A 21,929-nucleotide genomic window follows, 5' to 3' on the forward strand; every position below is an offset into this window, starting at 1 on the left:
CATGCATCAACTACTCAGTTACTAAAGTCGTGTTTCCTGCATTGGAGTTTGGAGTTGTTTACTTTACATTTGTATCTGTTGTGTGCTTGAGTGTTGTTATGGTTGAAGCTGGAATAGTCATTGGCAGGAAGGACATTGTAACATGATTTTAAGGGCTATGCTTAGGTTGTGTTTAAGGCAACGTAGTTCTAAGCTTTCTAAACCTAGCATTGTAAATCTAATTGCATAGGGTATTCTGTTGCAAGTAAAACACACATCTCTAATGTGCATTTCATTGTATAACTGTTCTGCCGGGCTCTCTGGTATGAGCCTCCCGAAAATTCAAGGGTAGAAATTTCAGACAAACACACATTTGAAAATTCAAAACAATGTTCTTTATCACAAAATTCAAAATAAACTAAGCACTCTTTTTGTATTGCAAAAAGCACTTTTCCCAAAACAACCCGTAACCCTTAATCAGTCCTTAAGTACTTAGCTTGCAGCTGTGAAGAAACGTCACAGCCCTTCTTCTTCCACGAAGTGAAACACACACACACTTTGCTCTGCTTTGGTTTCAAAGTTGTGAAAAATCAACAAACAAAGTCTGGAAACAGCAAGGCAGTCCTGAAGAACAATGATAAGATAATCTTCCACAACGGCCAAACGCACACGCTGCTGTTTATATCAGCAGCACTAATTACTGGAGCCCCACCCAAACACAGGTGTCCTCTCTTATCTCCTGTAATATATCCTCAATTGGTCTCTTCTATGCATAACTCTGCTCCTGTGTGGGTCCAAGACTTCCGCATCCGAATCGACCGAAGATAATGGAGATTGACTTCCTGGGCTGTGTGCCAAGCCCCCCTCTTCCAAGTCACTCCCACCTTCTTCTTCATCCTAGGAAACTGAACTAACTGACTCTGTCGGCAATAAAACAGATCTATGACATGTTGAAGTTTCCCTTGCATCCACCTCCACATTCCCTGGGGCAGGTGCTAGGCCAGAGCCAACCACAACTATAACCAAGTCTGAAAATGTACATTGTATATGTGTTGTTTTATTTAAAATAGAAAAATGCACCAAAAATCCTGAAAAGTTCAGGTTTTGAAGTGCAAACAAAAATGCACCTTCAGAAAGATATGCTTTGATTTAATCCATTCCAAACCTTGGCTAAATCAATTGAAATTTTGTCCTCGATACATATAGTGTGAATAGCCAAGAGTGATCGAGGAATACATAGGCAGTTCTAGAATTTTACATGACTCGTGGATACCTGTAGGAGAACTATTCATGTAAGCATTTCACAGTTGCAATGTCTTTTAGATTTAATTTAAAAGATTTAAAGGGTGACCTAATTTTACAACTTCTAACACTTTTTAAGGGTGCCTCATTGTGTGTCTGTCTGTGGAATTCAATGCCATTTGACATTGTAAATGGAGACATAGCCTGCGACTTTGTGGTCCTTTGAAATGTGGCATGTGGTTTGAATTTAAAAGCTTATTTCCTCCTAGCCTAATGAGCTTCTGAAAATTAAACAGAAGAAAGGCAGGTTAAGCCAATGACATCTTGTCAGGAAAAAACTCTTATCAAAATCACCTTGACTATTTTTTTTTAAAAAAAATCCTAGTTCTGGTAGATTCCCCAGATATTTCTGAATAAAATATTGAACTGTCACTGATGCAATAACCAATGGCTTTGATATTTAGTAATATGTCACCTGTGGTAAGAAATTTGGAAGCATATGTCTAAAAGGAATCTAGTAAATAATTTTTGCAGTGGCTAATTATCCCTTTCTTTCTAGTATTGCTTGTGAAGTAGTACCACAAACATTCCTCTTATACCCCCTACCATGGAAATGATATCCGTGCACAAAATGTTCTGCTTTCTGCTTGGATAACCTCTCTTTAAAGAGTAGGTTAAGCACATTTGGCATCCTTTATCATTAAGATCCTAAGTCTCTATGGAAGGCTAAAGATGAAAATGAATTCGGAGTTTCAAATATTTTAATAGTATTGCAAGATTAACAGTTGGTATGAGGTGTTGACACGATAGCTGTGTTCTAATATTTGAGGGGCTGCCACAAAGAAGAGGGGATCAATCTATTTTCCAAAGAACCTGAATGAAAGACAAGAAGCAATGGATGGAAACTAACCAAAAGGAGAAGCAACCTTGAAATAAGGAGAAATTTACTGACAATGAGAACATTTAACTAGTGGAATGACCTGCCTCCAGAAGTTGTGGGAGCTCCATCACTGAAGGCTTTCAAGAAAAGACTGGACAGTCACTTGTCTGGAACGGTATAGGGCAGTTATGGGCATGAAGTGGAAATGGAGCTGCACGAGAAGCAAAGAAACCAGCAATTTTTGCTGCCGGAAGGACATCTGCATGAGATTTCGGCTGCTGCACATGCATAGCAGCCAAATCTCACTGTGGTGCCTAGAGTGGCAGCTGGAGCCAGTAACAACAGCGGCCAGCCAACCTCCAGCTGTGCAGCCACTTCTGTGTTCTTCCACGCCGCAGGCATCTCTCACTGCATACGGCAATGGTATCCTGAGTGAGTCAGGGCCTTTCAGAGCAGTGCTGTGCTCCCAAAGGCCACAACTAGCTCGGGGCACCATTGCTGCGCCAAGAGATGCCTGCAGTGCAGGAGAGCACAGAGAAGGCCACGCAGCCAGAGCTCAGGGCCACCCGGCCTGCTCCCTGCAGGAAATTGTGCAAGCACTGGAGCAAGGAGCTCAAGGTAAGGGCCGGGCAGGCCACTTGCGTCACGGTGGGCAGTGGCGCAGTGGAGTGGGCAGGCCACTCATGGTGGACGGGCCAGAGCAGTGTGGGAGAGCGAGCTGTGGAGTGAGCAGTTGCTGTTATCATAGGTTTTTGGGTCTTTTTGCTTCTGCTCATGCACAGAAGCAAAAAACACCTGGAAATCTCATGTGCACATGTCCTCATGCGGGATTCGGCTTTTGAGCTTGCGCAGAATCTGAATCCTGTGCTGGGCATGTGCGTGCTCCCATGCACCCAGCCTGTTTCGGTGGCACTGGGAATGGTGGCCCGTCGCTGGTATAGGGTCTTCTGAACAAGCAGAGAGTTGAACTAGAGCATCTCCAAGGTTCCTTGCATTCAGGGGTGTATTCCCATTCCCGCCGCTATATGTGCTGTGCATGCAGCTTCACTTTTCCTGTGTGCGCATGTCCCAGTGCATTTTTGCTTCTGCGCATGCACAGGAAGCAAAATCATGTGAGGAGATGCTGACGTGTGAGATATTTTGGTGATATTTTTTTGTTTCTGCACATGCGCAGAAGCAAAAGAAATCACCAAAATCTCTCTCGCACACACATCCCCTCACAGGATTTTGCTTCCTGAAAAAACACACTAGGACGTGCAAGTGCACACACAGGAAAAATTTGGGCTCCTTTTGCAGCAATTACTGCCAAACACAGTGTGGCACGGAAGCTATCAGTCTGTGGCACTGCTGAGGTGTTATGGAAGATCAGGATGCTTCAATAGTGGCCTTCAGCTCTTTTTTCATTTTTCGGTCTCATGTCTCTCATCTTTCTCTTGGCAATGTCCCATAGATTCTCTATGGGGTTCAGGTCAGGCGAGTTTTCTGCCTAATCAAGCACAGTAATCCTATGGTCATAGAACCAGATTTTGATGCTTTTGGCAAAGTGGGCAGTGCCAAGTCTTGCTGGAAAACCTTTGCATCTCATTTGGAACCCAAGGACCCAGAGTATGGAGGAAGAATTGAGAGGCACACACTGCAAGATGCTTGAAATCCAATGTGAAATTCCCACAGTCTGTGTTGATTTGAGGAGCCATGTCATCTGCTGGTGTTGGTCCATTGTGCTTCATTAAGTCGAGAGTCAACGCAGCCATCTACCAGGAAATTTTGGAGCACTTCATGCTTCCTTCTGCAAATGAGCTTTATGGGGATGCCGACTTCATTTTCCAGCAAGACTTGTCACCTGCCCATAGTGCCAAAAGCAATATGGGTTGGAGAGAACTAATAATATTGAAAGCACTTCCACTATAGCTGTTGTACATAAACTACAAATTTGATTTTTTTTAGAGCAGATATTTTGTTCTGTCGGGCTCTCTGGTACACTCCTCCCAAAAATTCACAGGTACAAATTTCAGACACACACACGTTTGAAAATTCAAAACAATGTTCTTTATAATGAAAATTCACTTAAACTATGCCCTCTTTTGGTATAGCAAAGAGCACTCATCTCCAAACAAACTGGTAATTTGTACAAGTCCCTTATCAGTTCTGTGATACTTAGCTTGCAGCTGTGAGGCAATTCACAGTCCTTCTTCTTTCACAAAGTGAAACACACTCTGCTCTGGTTTAGTTTCAAAGCGGGGAAAAATCAGCACACAAAAGGTCAAAGTCAGTAAAGCAGTCATGAAACACAACGATCAGATAATCCTCCACAATGGCCAAACCCACAGGCTGCTATTTATAGCAGCCTCACTAATTACCACAGCCCCACCCAACCACAGGTGGCCTCATTTTCTTTGATAATAATCTCTCAGTTGTTGTTGCCTACGCATCGCTCTCCGCATGCGTGGCTGTATCATTAACTCTTGTTCTGAATCCAAGGAGGAGCTAGATAATTGATCTCCTTCTGAGCTGTCTGCTACACTCTCCTCCTCCCTGTCACTCATGTCTTCTTGGTCAGAGAAGCCTTCATCAGCAGATTCCATCGGGGGCAAAACAGGCCTGCAACATATGGATGTCTCCCCCACATCCACAGTCCTTGGGGCAGGAGCTGGGCCAGAGCTAACCACAACATATTTAAGAAATAGAATAGAATAACAGAGTTGGAAAGGACCTTGGAGGTCTTCAAGTCCAGCCCACTGCTTAGGCAGGAAACCCTGTAGCATTTCAGACAAGTGGCTGTCTAGTCTCCTCTTAAAAACCTCTAGAGTTGGAGCATCCACAACTGGTTCTCTTCTGTAAATTAACATGGAGTTTATCTTCCTAGAATTATATTCTCCCCTTCCTTCTTCACACTTCCTTATCTCGCTAGGCTTTGAAGAATCTTTGTAAAGAATCTTTGTAAAGGAATCAGATGGTTAGACCTGGAGGGGAAGTAAATGGAATTAGCGTCCCCCTTTTTTTCTGTGAATGAAACAGCAACATAAGATCTACACCAGGAACAGCAACTGCTCTCAATACAGTTTCTCAGCTTTCAACAGGACCTGGCCTTGTTGCTTCCAAATCAAATGCAGTAATGGAAAAAGGACATTCTTTGGGCAGAGGAAAGTCGAGAAGGAGCATTTATCAAAGTTTTAGGGCCAGAATTGTGGCAAGTGTACCTCTTGAAAAAGACGCAACCCTCTAGGAGCATGTGGTGGGGAATCATTTATCACCACCTCTTGTATACAATCAATAATGCTAAAAGACTGACTTGTCATCTTATCAAGCCATGGTGGGTTTTAGCAGTTCCTTTGTTAAGCCCTGAAAATGAACACAAGGGGAGAAAGAATCTTTGAACATCCAAACACAGTGTCACGCTAGTGCGATCCTGACACTGCCCAGGGAAATGCCTATTGCCTTGTTTATAGATGGGACTGTGATAGCCCGACAGCTCTAGAAGAAGGTCACCGAGGAGGGCCAAAAGGAGATTCTTTTCCATCACCTCCACATTCGGGGGAAGTGGCCCTTCTGACTCCCCTGGGCAGCCAGGCTTTTACATTCATTATGGTGTCATTTTCTGGTAACCACCTAGGAAGAATGAAAGCTCTCTGTTTCTGTGGAGGAAATAAACCCATGACACCTTGCTTTTGGGTTAAAACAACTCAGGCAGTGTTTCTCAGATGTTTTTTTTTTAATCCCACTTTTAGTATTTTTATAAATAACTCAAGTGGCAAACATACCTCATGTTCCTTCCTCCTCCTACTTTCCCCACAAAAATAACCCTGCCTCATGTATCCCAGTGGCCGTTCAGGGCCTACAGAGTTGGCTTTCTCCAGGTCCCCTCAGCCAGGCAATGCTGCCTGATGGGCTCTAGGAGAAGAGCCTTCTCTGTGGTGGCCCCGGCCCTCTGGAACCAACTCCTCCGGGAGATTCGTACTGACCCCACCCTCCCAGCCTTCCGTAAAGCCTTAAAAATGCACCTTTGCTGACAGACTTGGGGTCACTGAATTTTAACATCTACCCCCGCCCTATGATTGAATTAGTAAATGTATATTTGGATGAAACATGAATGATTGTTTTTTAAAATGAATTGGGGTTTTAGAATTTGATTCTTGCTAGATTTTCTGATGTGATTTTAGGTTGATTTTTTAAAAAAGTATTTTAAATGTTAGATTTCTTCCATATTTTGTATTTGCCCTGTTGTAAGCCGCCCTGAGTCTCAGGAGAAGGGCGGCATAGAAATCTAATTAATTAATAAATAAAATAAATAAACTCTGTTTATAAAATAAATAAATAAACTTTGAGCCAAGAGAGAGTGACTGGCCCAAAGACACACAGCCAAGCTTTCATGACTAAAATAAGGCTAGAATTCACAGTCCTCTGGTTTCCAGGCCAGCACCTTCACTAGCAGACCAAACTTAGAAGACATGTTTTTATAGGATATGCCTTTTATTAACTAACTTCTGTTTGATACCAGTATACATTGCAAGCTGCATTGAGGTAATTTTCAGGAATTTGCAGGTCTGTGTTCTTTCTGTTTCATTTGCTTGGTACACCATAGTACAAATGTTCCAGACATGCCACGTTTCTTAGCCACTTGTAGAAAAGTACATCTCTACAGACTGAGAATTGAAATAGCATGATTTTTTTTTCTTTGGAGATTCCAGAACCAATAAACTAAAAATAAATACAAAAATAAATATGGTGCCTTGGAACAAGACATGCCCCAAAGCTCATACAGGTTGAGGGTTCATGTCAGTAAAAGGTGAATTTGATAGCTGTTTTTTGATGCACAAAGATGGACAGCATTAGATGCTCTCATATACATTATTCAGAACAGATGGGATATATATATGACGGTCTTGGTATATTCGGGTTTCTTCCCGTGTAGGATTTGGACATTTCTGGCGATTTTTCAACGAAGTCCCACTCATCATCTTCAGGCTGGTGTTTCTGTCCTTGTTCTAGGGCGAACACAGTGAGACCTGAGCTGCCTTCCTTCTATAAATACTGGTGGCTGGGTGTGGTTTGATGACTCAGCAATTACCTGCTGTGTAGAAACTTCCTGGTGAGTCAGTGGGGTAACACCTGGGGTCGTTGATGTAGCTGAGGTATGCTGATTAGTTAATGGTTGTAGATTAGGCGTGATATTCTGTCTACAGCGTGATATCCTGTCTATAATTTACAACCATTAACTAATCAGCATACCTCAGCTACATCAACGACCCCAGGTGTTACCCCACTGACTCACCAGGAAGTTTCTACACAGCAGGCAATTGCTGAGCCATCAAACTGCACCCAGCCACCAGTATTTATAGAAGGAAGGCAGCTCAGGTCTCACTGTGTTCGCCCTAGAACAAGGACAGAAACACCAGCCTGAAGATGACGAGTGGGACCTCGTCGAAATGTCGCCAGAAATTTCTAAATCCTACACGGGAAGAAACCCAAATATACCAAGACTGTCATACCTGTACCCGTGAAAATCTACGAAAACATATATATATGTCACATGGGGTTTTTTTTGCTGAATTTGAAAATTAAGGGAGACTAAGATAGATCTATTTCGGCCTTATTTTGGCCTCATCAGCTAGCCATACCCACTGGGACTTGAACCTGCAACCTTTGCTTTGTAAGGCAGAGAATTATCCTCTAGGCTACAGTATCCAATCCCTTCAGCTATATATATATATATATATAACCAAAATTATGAATATTAATATTACTTTCATTGTAAAGTTATGGAAAGTCTGCATGTTCTTCTTACCTTTTATGTTCTGGAGAACTAGGGAGAAACAACTCTGAGGCAATTCAAATTACATTCTGCTTTGGATTCAGATGTCATTTATCAGACCATTGTCTAGGCTGCAGATCTTCTTTTTATCTGTCAAGGTTGCTCACGCAGCCCATTATAGATGGTAAGAATTGCACAACAGTGGAACAAACTACCGCTGGAAGTGATGGGCTCTCCATGCTAAGAAACGGTTACACAGCTACCTCTTATGGTTTATTCAGTTAGTTTTCCAGTATGTTGCAGAAGTTTGAGTAAAGGTTTTCTTGTAGTCCCTTTCAATTCTGAAATTCTGTGATTTCTTGAAACATTTGGAACTTTGAGAGGTGGCTTGGCTCTGTCAATTACTCTGCCCTTGAAGCTGATAATGAGGTCCCCCTTTATGATACATTAGCAACAGGTTTAATTAAGTTTTGATATGGTAGGCTTTTACTAATTGTTTATTCCCTACCCTTACTTCATTACCAAGAGCTGATGAGAAAAGCTAGGGATACTATAGAATAGTATGTAGTTGGTCTAGAAATCTAGTTTCTTAGATCAAATTCTCATACAACTACAATAGGGACATGAATTTTAGTCACAAAAGGATCCTTAAATGAGTGGATTTATGAACAGAGCACATTACATGAGTTGATCCAATTTTATTTTTACTATGGCTGTTAAATGAATTCAGCTTCCTCAATTGACTTTACTAGTTGGAAAATGCTGGGAAGATCATGACAATAAGATACTTACTGGTTGTCGATTGGTTTCCTGAAACAATTCAAAGTGTTGGTGATGACCTATAAAGCCCTACATGGGATAGGACCAGATTACTTATGGGACAGACTTCTTCCACATAAATCTCTGTGGCCAGTTAGGTCCCACAGAGTTGGCCTTCTCCAGCTCCCATCAACCAAACAATGTTGTTTGGCGGGGCCTAGAGGAAGAGCCTTCTCTGTGGGGGCGCTGATCCTCTGGAGGACTCGGATACAGATAGTGTTTATTAATTAGTGGTGGGCCCGGGGTTACAGGTAGTAGAACAGGTGGGAGGCCAGTCACAGGATGTTGCTATGAGTCCAGAATCTAGTGAGGAAGAATCAGATGTTTGCTGGGTCAATCCTAAATTCAGAAAGATCCAAAAACGTAAGGAACAGGTGTTTGGAAGAAGATATTAAGGGGAGAAATGGTTTAAATACTGGAGTGATGTATTTGGTACATCAGGGGGTCAGTGCTGTTTTTGAATCATGCTGTGAGTACATAAATCTTGTTAAATGGAGGAGGCTGGGATGAATGCATGAGGAATTCAATTAAGAAAGTTATGGGAGAAAGAGGAATGTGCTAGTATGAAGTGTATTTTGAATACGGAAGAGAAGAGAATAAAGATGGAGTTTCTTTGTTTATGAAATACTGCATTTAGTAAGAGTTATTTGTAATAGTTAAAGTTCTACCAGAAACCAGAACAGTTGTCGTGCTGTTTTTTGTATTCTGTGAGTCTTTGGAGAAGGGCGGCATACAAATCTTATTACTAATAATAATAATAATAATAATAATAATAATAATAATAATAATAATAATAATAATAATAATAATAATAATAATAATACAGCAACTATTGCAAATATGAACCAATTTCGAAGCCCTAAATTACAATCACATGAGTGCTGTGGGGATGCAACAGTTGAACTTCGAGGAATTTTTTCAATTTTTTTGAAAAGGCCGTTGAAACTCTGAACCATTATTAAATGAACAAGTCATAAGTCAAAGTGATTTCAAGATGAAAATGTGTCTTGGTTTTGATATTTGGATATACTATAGTTTTCTTCTGATTTATGGCACAGCTATGAACTTGAGAGTTATATCAATCTTGTCAGGTCCTTAAGAAAAAACAAATGCATAGGTACAGTATAGATGACTGTGAGAGGGATCTTTGAGTCCTAGTGGACAACCATTTAAATTTGAGCCTGTAGTGTGCTGCAGCTGTCGAAAAAGTCAACATATTTCTAATACAGGTGTTAATATATGAGCAGAGTAATCCTTGTTTATCAAGGTTGTGCACATATAGAAACTTTTAGAGTGAGATTAGTTGTGAATAACTACTCAGCCAGATAGAGATATACTAACTTGAATTAGATTACTTTGAGAAATAACATACTCAGATAAATAGTCTAAAGTCATACACATAATAAGTCAGAATACCAAGTACATAGTCTTTCTTACCAGTTGTCCTGGTCATAATCAGTAAACAAAGATATCAAGACTAAACACATTTTAGCTATAATATTTAACTACAATATAGAGAGATTGCAGAGTAAACCTAACAGCGAGTAGCCATTAACGGTGAGTAACTTAGACAAAGAGAAACAGAGAGAGTTTCCAGAGATACAGTATAAGCAATGAACTCTATCTCCCTCTTGTGGTAGTCTGCAACACCTCAGCAAATCAGACATAGTTCAATTTGTATCATGTATTGTTGGTTTATATATTGCCAACTTAACTTTTTGGACAGAGTCCTAACAAGAGGGATAGAATCAAGATCACATGAAGTGTTTAAAACATTTTATGCCTTGGTAAGGTCACACTTGGAATATTGCATCCAGTTTTATATTAGATGCAATATTTAAAAAAATATTGAGACTCTAGAAAGAGAGAAAAGCAACTAAGGTGATTAGGGGAATGCAGGATGAAGAACGGTTTTAGGAGTTCGGTAGGTATACTTTAATTAAAAGAAAGACTAGGGTGATAAAATAGTAGCATTCCAATATATTAGGGGTTGCTATAAAGAAGAGGGGGCTAACCGGGGTGGGCTGCTGCCCAGATTGGGGGGAACGCAGTGGGGTAGCGAAAATGGAGCTCCACCATGGAGTACCCAATTTGCACTGAAAGATGTTGAAATAAAATGCAGGGCATTCTGCATAAGCCATGCCCACAGTGTGGTAGTAAAAATTTTGGTAGCCCTTCACTGGGGTTAATCTATTCTCCAAAGCATCTGAAGGCAGGACAAGAAGAAATGGATGGAAATTAATCAAGGAAAGAAGCAACCTAGAACTCAGGAGAAATTTAAATTCCTGCCAAAGGAAAGCAGAGGCTGATATTTGCTCACTATAACAATAAAGAGCTGATGTCTCACTGCCAATCTTCTGCCTCCTCAGTATCTGAACTCAACAAATAGTGTACTTGTATTTCCTTTGGGTGTTTATTTTTTGACTTGCCCTACTCTGAAGGATTGACAACACTCTGATTTTGGGTTGTGATTCCTGTAGCATCCAGGGCTTTTCTCTTTCAGTCTGCTTCCAAACTGTCTCTCCTAGTCAACTTGTTCATTTCTTCTGGTACTTGCAGTTCTCCTATAGCTCATCCTTCTGCTGCTTTACTGACAAATAAGCAGAGGACTATGCAATGGTCTTGGAGATACTGATTTAACGTTGCTGAGTTGTTATTTTCTCCCAAACTCTCTTTGTTTCCTAAAAGACATGTAATTTATTTTTCTTTCTTTCTTTCTTTCTTTCTTTCTTTCTTTCTTTCTTTATTTATTTATTTATTTATTTATTTATTTATATATATTTATTTGTTTGTATGCCGCCCCTCTCCGTAGCCTCGGGGCGGCTCACAACATATAATAAAACAATTCACAACAAATCTAATAAATTTAAAAAAATTAAAAAACCCATGATAAAACCAGACATACACACAGACATAGCATACATAAATTGTATAGGCCCGGGGGAGGGGGGAAATGCCTCAATTCCCCCATGCCTGATGGCAGAGGTGAGTTTTAAGGAGTTTACAGAAGGCAAGGAGGGTGGGGGCAGTTCTAATCTCTGGGGGGAGCTGGTTCCAGAGAGATCCGCCAGACGACATTGTTTAGTTGACGGGACATGGAGAAGGCCTAATCGGTCGCTGGGATTCGTGCGGCAGAAGGCAGTCCTGGAGATATTCTGGTCCGATGCCATGAAAGGCTTTATAGGTCATAACCAACACTTTGAATTGTGACCGAAAATTGATCGGCAAATACAGATTGGTGATACTATGTCTTCTTTATGTCCTTTGCACATCCTATTTGTATGTTTTAGAACAGAGAAAAATCTTTATCTTAAAAGCAATCTCTCAAACTTGGCTCGATCAAGAAGACCATGAAGCCAAAATGCAGTTTAAGCTAGTTTACCATCCATAGGAATACAGATATTGATCGATCTAAGTTAATTATCACAAAGTTAAAAAATGTATCTGAATTAATTAAGAAAAAGAGGCTTGCCCTGTAAGAAACAATGGTGATCTTTGCTTCCTCTTCTGGGGTCAGAAAGTCTAAGTTATGCTGGGAAATAGTTGTGACAACTTTGGGAAAGCTTTGGAGCGCAGATATGTAGGATATATACAAAATAAAGAATTGTATGTGTTGTGTTTAGCTCTGGCCCAGCTCCTGCCCCAAGGAATGTGGAGGTAGATGTGAGGGAAACATCCACATGCCACAGGCCTGTTTTGCTCCTGATAGAATCTGCCGACAAAGTCTCCTCTGATCAAGGAAGCGTGAGTGACAGGGAAGAGGGGAGTTTGGCAGACAGCCCAGGAGGAGATCAATCATCCTTATCATCCCTGAATTCTGAACAAGAACTTATGACAGATCCACGTATGCGTAGAGTAATGCATAGAAAAGAACAACTGAAGGATTATTACAGGAGATAAGTGAGGCCACCTGTGGTTGGGTGGGGCTGCTGTAATTAGTGCTACAGATAAAAAGAGCAGCGTGCTGCTTTAGCCTTGTGGAAGTTCATCTGATTCATAGTGTCGTCAAGATCGTGGTTTTGCTGTTTCCCTGTTCAAGACTGTGTGTGGACTTTGTGGACTTTGGAATTGGACTCAATTTCCCAGTTACTGGGTGAGAAATTGGATTGCATTTAACCTGTGCCTTGTGTGTACCAGAAAATCCCTTTGACATTTAAAAAGGGATTTTTTTCTGCTTTTCTGTTGATAAAGACTTTTGGTTTTCCTTCTATCGTGTGGTGTGTGTCTTTTTGGACTAATTACCCTGTAATTACGGGCTGTTGGGACACACCGGCAGAACAGTATGTATAGAAATGATTTAGAAATAACAAATCTAGAAGTGACACCCGCAGTTTTAAGATGTATGGGAACAAGTTATCAGTCTGTTAAACAGGAGATGAATCGGAATAAGAACCACTCAGGGAAAGGTAAAGAAGGAGAAAAAGGAAGTAGAAAGGTGAAGGGAGGAGAGAAGGAGTGGAGGGAAGTAGGAAATGAGAAAGAAGGAGTAAGAAGGTAGAGGAAAGAGATGGAGATAGAGGGAGGGGAGTGCAAAGAAATGAATGACAGACTGATGAACAGTAATATAAAATAGGTGCAAAATGGGATATTGATTTAAGAATGATTTATAAAAATGTATAATTGTGTATATTATTGATATATTTTAAGGTATATGCATATATGTATGTGTGTATGTGTGTGTGTGTAACATTTTTTTGCTGATAATGAAAATGAAGGGAGACTAGTATAGATCTATTTCAAGCTGATTTGCTCTCACCAGCTAGCAATACCCTTACTGGGATTTGAATCTGCACACACACACACATACACACACACACACGGAAATTTTGGAGAAAAATAACAAAAATTGTATTAAAATATGTAGGGATTCATATTATACTAAAATGTATTTAAAAAAACTAGGCTGTTGCCATCCACGGGACTCTGATTATGAAATAAATATGTTCTTCCAGATCAGGTCTTGTGACAAAGTCTGAAAAAGGAACTTCCTTCTTACTGAAACCTGGGAACACTCCTGAGTCTGATGATATAATTCCAGAGATTTTGAAAGCTAGTGCTTTGATGATGGATGCCCCCTTTGTCAACTGATTTACCCAAATTAATAGAGCACGTTGTTTATCTATTCCTCTATTGCAAGCTACTATTATCTGTGTTTATCAGAAGGGTGAGAAAGGGAACCAGTCCAATTACAGGCCTATTAGCTTGCTTTCAGAAGATGGTAAATTATATGCCATTTATCTTAGTAAGAAACAATCTTGGATAGAGGATAACCGTGGAGCTGAGCTGTCAGCTGGCAGGTTTATGGGAAGGATAATCCAACATTAGATTACTATAGTATTTTAAAGTCACCTAGCTGAGAAAAATGCATGTCAGCATCTTGTAAAGCATGCAGAATATTGGGTCCCAACTGTAGATCCAGGGCTTGTCACCGAACTCCTTGATGCGGAAAAGGGAGCATCAATCACAGACTCTCTTCTTCTTCTATATTGTAAAGATCTTGAATCCATCAGCATTTTACTCTTGTCTAGAGTGGGTTCAGTTTGCACTTGTTTTATCTCTTCCACTTCACCACCACTTCTGACAATTGGGTCAACTTGATGGAGATACCCAGATCTGTGATGAAACTTCTTTCAAACTTTCTTTCTTTCTTTCTTTTTTTCTGATGGCTTTTAAATAAGAACTATTAATAGACAGCTAGGTAAGTCCATTCAAAGAGTTTGAAAGAGTCACTTTGGGACAAGTGTAGCCTTGGAATAAAGTTTTATCTCTCCTACATATTATAAGAGATTCTTCAGAATTTCAATGACCATCATATTAAAAGCTGCTAGTTAATTAAGACAAATAAAAACATTATCCCAGTAATGGGTAATGTATGCTGGGTATCTCTTTCTGGAATGACATAACATCCCCATGTTTCCAAATGATTCAATAGAGTTTACAGCCAAACCATTATTAGGAAAACTTCACTGTCTATTTTTGAAGACAACGCAGTAAATTCAATCTTCCAGCAAAATGGTTTAGTGGAATTAGTTGATAATATCACAGCCTAACACTCCATCAAATGCAAGTCTTCACTGCATTGGCAATCCCCACTGAAAATATTGACCATGTCTTTGAGTATCTTGGAGCCAAAAGTAGCTAAATAAGTTGAAGCCAAAGACTTTTTCCCTATATCTTTGCCTGGAGATTTTGGTCATCTTTGAATGATCCAAATAACCTGATTAGTTAACTAATTACAAGAGAAACAGACTTATAGTTTATCTGGAAGCTTTCATGCCTAATGTTTCAGGCCCAGGTTAAGAGTTTCCACTTTTTAATCCTTTTAAAATTTAACATATTAGTTTTAAAATGTTACTTACTTACTTACTTACTTACTTACTTACTTACTTACTTACTTACTTACTTACTTACTTACTTACTTGCTTACTTAATTGCTTGCTTGCTTGCTTGCTTGCTTGCTTGCTTGCTTGCTTGCTTGCTTGCTTGCTTGCTTGCTTGCTTGCTTGCTTGCTTGCTTGATTGATTGATTGATTGATTGATTGATTGATTGATTTCTACGTCGCCCTTCTCCTGAGACTCAGGGCAGCATCCATGTTATACAACATTGGTACAGGTATATACTATGGAGTTTCTTGGTCATGGTTGTCCCAAAGGTGTTTTTTTAAAAGTCGCCTGGATTTTGTTTTTCCTTGAAGACATTTTGCTTCTCATGCAAGAAGCTTCATCAGTTCTGACTAAAGAACTGAGGAAGCTTTTTGGATAAGAAGTGAAATGTCTTCCAGGCAAAACAAAGCCCGGTTGCTTTTTGAAAAAGCACTTTGGGGACAACATGGGTATACTTTTTGGGTGATTGGCTGACCATCTATTTTTCCTTTCATGTTTTGGGTGACCACACAGACACAAAGAAACATAGATTTGCTAATAAATAGTTATTTAACTCCAAGTTAGTTTGCAAATTTATCAATGTTTGTTCACCAAAGTGGCAGGAAAAAAAGCTTAAAGATCAAAACATTATCTACAATGCTGCTCCCCTCAGTCCCTTAGAAATGTTGAAATGATTCTTAGTGTACAGATTTCCTGGGGAGGGAGAAGACTTACTTTAAAATTGCAATGATTCAGTAGATGTAACTCATGCAACTTTATGACATGCCTGTGAATGAATATGTCCGACCAACTTGCATTTATTGGTTCTTTGATAGAATCTATCACTGTATCAGGCAAAGGAATCTATCAGGCCACAGTGTAACTCCCACTGTATCAGGCAATGTTCTGGAGATCACTTTTTTCTCATTCTCTCCTACACCAGTCATGTTGATTTGTTTAAATGGGGGTTTTTTTTGGGGGGGGGCGGGGTGTCTGATAATGTGCTGCTTTGGTCTGTGTCTGTTTGCACCTTGTCTGCTGCATACCAGGCCACTATCATTCTCAGAGTTCGTGGGTAGATGTCAGCACTTGTCATGCAAAGGTCAGCCAAGCTGGTAAGGAAGGATTAAACAAGGCAGTTGGGTTCTCCCAAAGTCAGTCCCATTCCAAGCAGGGCAGTTGATATTTTTAACACACAATGTTCAAGGTGTACATCATTCTAATTCTGATCAAAGTCACCAAGACCAATGATGGATGCCATTTTTTCCCCTCCTGATTTATATGATGCTTTGTTCTTTATCTCTCCGTGTGCACATCCAGCTGGGCCACTCTCCTGCTACATATTTCACCAATTTCCTTTCATCTTTCTGGTTTCCTCTGATCGGTTCATCTTTCTCTGATGTTCTCTCTCTCTCTTGGGATCCTGGATTCTTTTCAAAGGTACCGATGGGCTCGCCGTAGCAGCGCTGTGGCAAAAAAATTCTTTCGTATTTTCTTTCATTCTTATTCAGTTTCATAGCAAAATAAAATAAAAACCTTTCTAAAGAAGAAGAAAATGTCAGAAAGATCTTTAGGGCAGGAATCTTATAGTCCTATAATCTATCATCCTCCCTGAATTCAAGGGTGAAATGCTACTGGTTTGGCCCACTTCAGGCATACTGGTAGTGGTGGGTGCTGGTCATTCGGAGAAGCACTAGGGGTGGCAGCATGAGGCTCTGCCCACCTGCCCAGACATCGCCATTTTCTCTTTTTTTAACCCACTGCATGTGCACAAAGTTTTCTGTGCATGTACAGAGGGTTAAAAAATGCATGCGAGCCAAAATATGCACTTCCAAACTGTGAGGAAAGGTAAGTATGTTATGTTTGTAAGTTCTTAGAATAAAAGTGATCGCTGATTGGAGCAGGGTAGCCAATAAGAAGCTTGCGAGCGCAACCAATGGGAAGCCTGGGCGCAACCAATAAGGAGCCTCCGGGCTCAACCAATAGGAAGCTCCAGCGCGAAGTCTTGAAACATTGTCACCAATCCCTGCGCTAGCAACAATGTATATAAGGTGCAGTTTTGGCCGCTTGTTTCCTAAGTCGCTACCTGCCTGCGAGCTGGTCACTTTAGATGTTCCTGATTATTAAATAAAGAGCTGTTATCCTCTTCATCGGCCTCTAGCCTCTGATTTAACAAAGTAGATTTCTACTTACTGGATTCCTACTTTCATTTAAATCCCAGAAGAAGACAGTATAAGTCAATTTCTCCAATGGGGCTGTTTCAGATCAGGTAGCAACAGCAGCCGGAAAGGGTGCAAAAGAAGGAGAGATTTATAATAGAAAACAATAGAAAACAAAACAGAACACTCTGGTCTATCTTACAATGGTTCAGCAAATGTAAAACATGTGAGGAATGAACTCAAGTCACTTCTTTTTTAGTTTTGTGGCCTTGAACGGTTGTTAAAAAGTAGGATTATACGTTGAATGCTACCTATACCTTATTTTATTCAGAATGCCCATAAATTTGACAACAATACTGAAAAAAAGTGACTTGAAACCATTCCTCACACTTACAACTATGGCAGGAACCCCATGGTCACATGACCAGAAATGTAGGCAACTGGTAATATTTCTGATGGTTGCAGCAACCCTGGTTCATGTGATCCACTATTTGCTAACTTCCCAGCTGGCTTGTCCAGTCTATTGATGTAACATCAATAGACCGAATCCTTCTAACAACTGTCCCAAAAGTGCTTTTTGAAGACTGAAAAAACTGGACTTCCTTTGTTTTTCCTTGAAGATGTTTCACTTCTCATCCAAGAAATTTCTTGAGTTCAGAACTGAAGAAGTTTCTTGGATGAGAAGCAAAGCATCTTTAAGGAAGAACAAAGAAACTCCAGCTGCCTCTTGAAAAAAGCACTTTGAGGACAGCCATGACTTGGATGATTGAGAATCTCCATAGACATCCTAGTAATTGTGTAATTCACTGTTTCTTTCAAACAGTGGCAAAAGGTCATGAAATTGAGCACAACTCACTTAATAACCTCCTTGCCAGTTCCAATTGTGGTTATAAGTCAAGGACTACCTGTTGCTCACTAAGAACAGGCTGGGCAAGCTGAAGATGGGATCTAGCACTAACAGAGGTGAAAAAGAAGAACTTCAGTCATCTTTTGAACTGACCCCTTTGCAATACAATAGCTATACAATAGCTCTATACAATAGCTCTATACAATAGCTCTATACAATAGCTCTATGGAGAGAGGTAAGTAAGTAAGTAAGTAAGTAAGTAAGTAAGTAAGTAAGTAAGTAAGTAAGTAAGTAAGTAAGTAAGTAAGTAAGTAAGTAAATAAATAAATAAACAAACAAACAAACAAACAAACAAATAAATAAATGTATAAATAAATGAAGAAAGAAAGAAAGAAAGAAAGAAAGAAAGAAAGAAAGAAAGAAACAGCATTTGGATTTATATACCGCTTCACACTGCTTTACAGCCCTCTCTAAGCAATTTACAGAGTCAGCATATATCCGAAAACAATCTGAGTCCTCATTTTATCCACCTCGGAAGGTTGGAAGTCTGAGTCAACCTTGAACCTGATGAGATTTGAACTGGTGAACTAAGGGCAGCAGTCAGCAGAAGCAGCTTGCGCCACCACTGTGCCACCATGGCTTAACTTTGCCCAGTATTCACTTAGCTTCAGAGGTGAGTTCCTCCCAATTCAGACTGGTTCACTCAACCCGCTGGTGATGCTACGATGATGTCATGGAACCTGGTTGATACTGGTCTGTGGAGGCCGCCTTCTTTAAAAAAAAAATCTTTTGTTTCTGGCACTGCACATGCATCACCATCTTGTTTTTGACTTTTTAAAAAAATCTGATTTTTTTGCTACTACACATGCGTGCACCCATGAGGTGTGCCCATGTGGCATGGGAGGAAGCGAACCAGCAGCAAGGTAAGTTAGAATCCACCTCTATTTAGCTTCCCTATCGGTTCACAAATGTGAATGCATGTGACACTTCCATACAAACGCATGACATTCCATGCATCCGCAGAACCTCAAAAACGTGGATAAATGGAACATTGTTACAATTGGGCAGGTGGAAAGGTGGGCGGGGCCACCCATAGTCACCACTACCAGTTTGCTCGAACCAGATAGAGCTGGCTGCATACCCCCTCTGCTTTTGCCTCTCCCCATCAAGAAAGCCAATGAAAGAGATGGTAGACAGTAACTTTGCCAACCCTGATGTAAGCTTCTAAGCTATTTGGCAGCTTTTGGAGGAAAGATAGGATGTAAATCTAACAAATAAATATTGAACCACTTCCACAGCAGTGCTGATAAAATTTCATGGATCAAGCAGAGGACATCTATATTTTCAACTTTACTGAGTTTGAAATAGCTTATTTGAAAGTGATGAAACAAGCAGTGAAAAAGAACCCGCTCCCTTCTAGATGCTCTGGACTACATCTCCCATAATCTCACTAACTGCCCACACTGGCCAAGACTAATGGATATTAAAGTCACTAACATCTGTACAACAGCAGGTTGTCTGTCTGTACTATGCTAGATAATTGAGATATCTATGTTCCAAAATCCAAGCAAAGGAGAACCACATATGGAAATAAACTTCAATGAGTAGCTGATATAGATAGGAACTCACATCTGGATGCACATCTGGATGCACATCTGCATATATACAACACTCTAGGCCTCCCTGAATCAACTGGATGTTGATGTGGATAGGGGGGCTTTTTCATGTGACCACAGTTGGATCAAGTCTCTCTTCTTATTTATAGGAAACTTTCTGCTTTCAGATATTAACTTGTTCTTTTTTTGCCATGAAATGTGTCCTGCAAGAAAAGAACCAAGTTCAGAGAGTACCATTGATTCCACAGAATTTTCTTATGCCAGCACTGGGCAGGAACAAGATCGAGGTACAGCAGAGAAGTGACTGCAGAGAGAATAAGTGTCAGTTTTAGGTTTCTGGTGCTCTAGGTCATCATTTAAAAAGTAAAGAAAACTCAGTGGAGGAACTAAAAGGAAAGAGGCTCTGTATGGTCCTAATCTCTGGTGATGTAGATCTCTGAAAGAACAGATTAATTGAGGGGGAAGAGAGATTTTGTGTTGATTAGAATACCACAAACAGAAATCAAGTTGAGTTCTTTGCAGCCTTTGAGAAAATAATAATGTATTTTTTAAAAATTACATTTATATGTCGCCCATCTCCTCGTAGATTCAGGGCGGTGAACAACAATAAAAAGTACAGCACAATAAAAAAGAGACAAATGTTAAAACCCCATGATAAAAACATTCATCCATCAATCATTCAACAGTTAGGCCGGAACAAGGTGTTGGTGTTCAACAGCCCTCTCAGGCCTGCTGAGTTTTTAGGGCCTTTCAGAAGGCGAGGAGAGTGGGGGCAGTGTGAATCTCCAGGGAAGCTGGTTCTAGCGCCAGAGCCACCAAAGAGAAGGCCCTCCCCCATGGCCCCACCAGCCAGCATTGTTTGGACCCGGAGGAGGCTGACTCTGTGGGATCTGACTTCAAAATAGTAATGTTTATTTTATGTGGTGGGTTCTATTGATCTTTGATTTTTTAAATACATGGCACATCATTCTTGGTCGTCTAATTGGGAAGCCCAATTGCAGCACTCTTTCAGACATTGTCTTTGCAATCAATGCTTTTTATCTTTAAGATCCAGTTTCTGCATTCTGAGATTGTGAAGAATGAGGAGATCCTTACTTTGGGGGTATAAACTTCAGGGGAAAGGTACTTACCCTTTCAAGACATAAAACAGTATCAGTGTATATCAGACCTGGGCAAGGGACGGCCCATGGGCTGCATCTGACCTGCCCACTGTTTGTGATCGGCCCGCCCACTATCTGTGACCGGTCTGCGGAGGTCGGGGTCCACTCCAGTGCAAGGATGAAAGAGCTCACCGCATCTGCCAGGACTCCTCCAGTTCCTGCTTTCCTGATGAATCATGGGGAAAGCAGGAACCAGAGAAGTCCCAGCAGACGCAGTGAGCTCTTTCATCCTCGCAATGGAGCGGAACCCGAACTTCTACCGAGAGCGGCCGAGCACAGGAACCACACAAACACTCCAGCGCAGTGACTATGGTGCACCGTGTTGCGGTAAAGTAAAGAATTGAAGGTCTGTAGAATGGGTCTCGGTATTAGGTCAGGCCAGGATCTGGGTCTTTACAGTATTGGGTAGAACTGAGTTAATTATATTAGTCCAGCCCTCTAAAACCATCCCAATTTCTCATGCAGCCCCCATGGCAAAATTAATTGCCCACCCCTGGTGTATATCCATGTACTATCCCAATGACTATATCAGATAAAATTCAAACTATGGAGATTGGAATAGGTATGCACTCTTTGTTTGTTTGTTTGTTTGTTTGTTTATTTATTCGTTCATTCATTCATTCATTCATTCATTCATTCATTCATTCATTTATTTATTTATTAGATTTGTATGCGGCCCCTCTCCGCAGACTCGGGGCGGCTAACAACAGTAAAAAGACAACGTAAACAAATCTAATATTAAAAAAATCTAAAAACCCCAATTTAAGAGATCAGTCATACATACAGTCATACCATACATAAATTTTATAAGCCTAGGGGAAGGGAATATTTCAATTCCCCCATGCCTGACGACAGAGGTGGGTTTGTTTGTTTGTTTGTTTGTTTGTTTGTTTGTTTGTTTGTTTTAACTGCTCAGTTTGTAAAACAGATTTTCATTCCCTCAGATTAAATTTTTAATAGAGGATTTGGGCACATATTCTTTTAGAAGCAAAGGGAACTACCAATGAGAATAAAGGCGGTGGCCGGGGGGAGGGGGGGCAAGAGCCAACATCCTGACCATCTGATACATTATTAAAAACAAGATGAAATGGTGGCAAGGGAGGGTGAATGCTGGC

This window comes from Erythrolamprus reginae, chromosome 1, assembly GCF_031021105.1.
Source record: "Erythrolamprus reginae isolate rEryReg1 chromosome 1, rEryReg1.hap1, whole genome shotgun sequence".
Lineage (NCBI taxonomy): Eukaryota > Metazoa > Chordata > Lepidosauria > Squamata > Dipsadidae > Erythrolamprus > Erythrolamprus reginae.